Here is a 3,800-nt window from a genome sequence, read left to right on the forward strand (position 1 = left end):
GTTGTTGGTTTAGAAGGCTTTAATGATGTTCTCACTGGCTTCATCTTTTGTAGCATCAGCACGTTTACATAAAACACACTCGCAGGATTTTTCACCATTAAAACTAATGAAAGTTCAGTTTCAGGGTTCTCAACTTTCATGGGTTCCTGTGCTTCCTAGAGGTTGTTGTTGGTTATAGAGTGTTCTAGGTGGACAAGAGCAGGCAGGTTGCAGCCAGAAAGATTTCTGGTCCATTGCCAGAGGTCTCAGAAGCAAAAGGTCCTCAGAACTACATAGAACAAAACCCAGATCCATTTCTTTACATTCTTGTCAGCATCTCTTATTTCACACACTGAGTTTTGGAAGTAGGTCTGAGAGAAGGTGACTGAGAATTATGGTTTTAAGGCAAGATAGAGGAGGCAGAAGTGTTGAAAGGGGTCCTGAATTCGAAAGTAGTTGGTAAATCGATATATTGTAAAAAATACTGGTAGAATAGAATATTTAGAGTGTAAGAAATATAGTAAAAGTCTATTATAATAAAACTATAGAAACTTTGAAACTATTGTTTCAATTAATAAAGTTACATTTGTTGATAGTCTATGTGTATTTTAGTATTTTCAATTTAGAGCAGTTTTATAGCCAGAGCATTGAAGTTCTATATAAAAAAGAGGTAATATGTAAATTGACAGTAACTCCAACACACAAGATGACTGCAACAAAATGGCCTCCTCAAGATGGATGGGAGGAGAGGGCAGACACTCCCCTCCCTCATGAATTTCATACACAATGCCTCTAGTTTTATTTTACCAAATGTGGAAATACTCCTGGCTGAAACTTTCTAAGAAATTCTTTGTATTTGTGTTTTCAGGTGCCTGATCAGTGATTCAAAAGCTAAAGTATAAGAATTTAATAACAAATATCTTCATAGAGGTAAGTAATTTCTCCTAAGTTTTCTGTTTCTAAATGAAAGGAATCCTGTTTATTAATAGAACTATTAGTATTTTATAAAGAAATATTCTGGACAGCCTTTAACATGGGATATGGACTTTATTTATGAAGCAGAGGAATGTGACACAGCAATAAACATATGGCTCAATAGATCTGAAGGTTTGATAATAAAATAATTTTATAATATTCTTCCTTTTTATCTCTTGATCCCTACTATTAACCGACACATGGTAAATGTAACTATTCCACCTTTTTTGCTACTCTCACTGCTGCTTCCAACTGCCTTTGCTATACTGAGGCTGCACTTGGCGAAGGCTGTTTTGAAAATGTGGTCCTACATCTGCTTCCCACAGCACTGAGATGGCCATGGAAATTCATGTGAAGGAGACAGGGAGGGAGTCTGCTGGGGTGGCCTGGACTCTCCTGGAAACATCCTGAGGAGGGCGCCAGGCTGCAGCATGTCCCTCCCTCAGCCAGGGGCAGGTTCTCCCACTTGTCTCTCTTCTCTCAGAGAAGGTGCATCTCAGCAGACAGCTAGAAGAGAAAGGAAGACATCATTATCGATGGGAAAGGGAGAGGTTGGGACCTAAAGATTCTGCAGAGCTCTGCATTTTCTTAATCTCTGAATGGTCCTATGGTTTCACGACTAGCTTTCTGTTCCTTTCTCTTTCTGTCTTTTAACTTTTGTTATGTTGTGCTACTCTTTATCTGCCAGAATGGCCTGACAGTCTGCTGAAGGGGCACTCCAGGAGGGAGCATGAGGAAACCCAAGGGAACTGTTGATGAAATTTCCTAAGTAGACCTTGACTTTGGCCCAGATCTGAGGACTGAGCAGCACTAACACCCTGGGAACAACACCATCTGTGTGTATACCAGCCCTTCACAACAGATGTGTTTTTGTGAATGGATGTGACTGTGTGTGAAATGCATGAATGTGTGAATGTGTGTATCCATGTATGAAGTTGAATGTATGTGTGTGCATGTGCATGCATATGTGAATGTGTGAATGAAAATGTGTATGAATGATTGGGAATGGGAGTGTATGAATGTGGGGAGATGTGTGTGCCTGTGCTGGTGCCCCAAGCAGGGAGTTATCTCATTGTAACCATAAGGCCTTAAATTTAGACTTTGGTCACATTTTCAGATGAAGTTAAACAAAGTCACAGCAAAACACTGACAGCCTTGCCCTGGCCAGAGTGGCTCAGTTGCTTCTGCATCATACCTTGCATCGAACAGTCACTGGTTCCGCAGGAGCCATCTCATCAGTGTTTCTCTCCCTGCCTTCCACTCGATCTAAAATCAATTAGAAAACAATTTAAATCAAACTAACAAACAACAACATAACCACACTGACAGAACAATGATTCCATCCTCTTGTAATGTGTGTCTATAGTGGACTCATCACCAACACAGCCTTGTGAGTTATTACTTTAGAAAGTAATAATAGCACATTAATTACATGGAATCAATTGCCTCCTATTAAAACATGTATTAACATCATAATTTCATTTATTTATTTATTTATTTATTTATTTTAAAATATATTTTATTGATTTTTTACAGATAGGAAGGGAGAGAGATAGAGAGCTAGAAATGTCGATGAGAGAGAAACACAGACCAGCCGCCTCCTGCACACCCCCCACTGGGGATGTGCCCGCAACCAATGTACAGGCCCTTGACCGGAATTGAACCTGGGACCCTTCAGTCCACAGACCGACGCTCTACCCACTGAGCCAAACTAGTTTCGGCAACATCATCATTTTAAATAGGTCACCATTTTAAATCCTGTTGGCACTTGTCAGCTGGCCTCTTCACGTGGGTCTCCAGGGACTTTTGGGGGTGCAGTCTCCCTGCGGGGTTCCATCCATTGCCTGTGGGGCTGCTCAGTTGTCCTCAACATGAGAAGCCAGTTGCTGGCCTGTGTACCTTTCTGCACAGTGGTGACTCCCTTCACGTGGCATCCTTTGCTTCTCTCAATCAGCCTGTAAGGGGGACGAGGGATTGTCCAAGTTTGCTCAGCAGACCTCGGACACCAGGCTCTTCTTACCTCTGTCTGTCAGGCCGCATGAGAGCAGGAGTTCAGGTAGCCTGAGCACGTCCTACCAAGATTCTGTTTGTAAACTTGGTCTTCTATTTTGTTGTTGTTAGGTTTTTAGATATTTTTACCACAGTAAAATATATACAATGAAATTTACCATTTTAGCTTTTTATGCACAATTCAGTGTGGTAAGTATATTCATAGCATTGTGCAGCTGTCACCATATCATCTCTATCCCTGCTCTCATCTTCTCCAACTGAAACTTTCCCCACTAAACAGCTCCCCATCCCGCTTTCCCACCCCTGGGACCCTCCATCTTACCTCTGTCTCTATGACTGACAGTTCCAGAGACCTCATGTGAGAGGGATCACTCAGTATTTGTCTCTGTGACTGGCTTATTTCACTGAGCCTCAAGTCTTCAGGGTGCATCCAGGTTGCAGCTTGTGCCAGGCTGTTCTTTCTTTCCTTCTTTCCTTCCTTTCCTCTTTCCTTCTTCCCTTCCTTCCTTCCTTCCTTCCTCTTTCTTTCTTTCTTTCTTTCTTTCTTTCTTTCTTTCTTTCTTTCTTTCTTTCTTTCTTTCTTTCATCTTTCTCTCTTAATTGAATTTATCGGGGTGAGATTGGTTAATAAAAATGTATAGCTTCCAGGTACCCAATTCTATAATACATCATCTGTGTATGTATTGTGTGTTCACCATCCCAAGTCAGGTCTCCTTCCATCACCATTTATCCTTGCTATACCCTCTTCTACCAACACCTTTTCCTGTGGTAATCACCATACTGCTGTCTGTGTCTGTGAGTTTTCTTTCTCTTTGCTTAATCCCTTTACCTTTTTT

At 41.2% G+C, this 3,800-nt stretch overlaps 1 long non-coding RNA gene across 1 annotated transcript; it reads right to left on the minus strand.

The window, feature by feature from the left end:
• Positions 1 to 1,023: 1,023 nt before the first annotated feature.
• Positions 1,024 to 3,538, minus strand: LOC123652232. The gene is made up of 4 exons (XR_006741461.1): positions 3,287 to 3,538; positions 2,702 to 2,909; positions 2,150 to 2,220; positions 1,024 to 1,461 (listed from the first exon to the last, which is right to left on the minus strand). It is a non-coding gene; the product is annotated as an uncharacterized LOC123652232 (long non-coding RNA).
• Between the last annotated feature and the right edge of the window lie 262 nt (positions 3,539 to 3,800).

The sequence above is a fragment of the Pipistrellus kuhlii genome, unplaced genomic scaffold (assembly GCF_014108245.1).
Source record: "Pipistrellus kuhlii isolate mPipKuh1 unplaced genomic scaffold, mPipKuh1.p scaffold_m20_p_13, whole genome shotgun sequence".
Classification (NCBI taxonomy): domain Eukaryota; kingdom Metazoa; phylum Chordata; class Mammalia; order Chiroptera; family Vespertilionidae; genus Pipistrellus; species Pipistrellus kuhlii.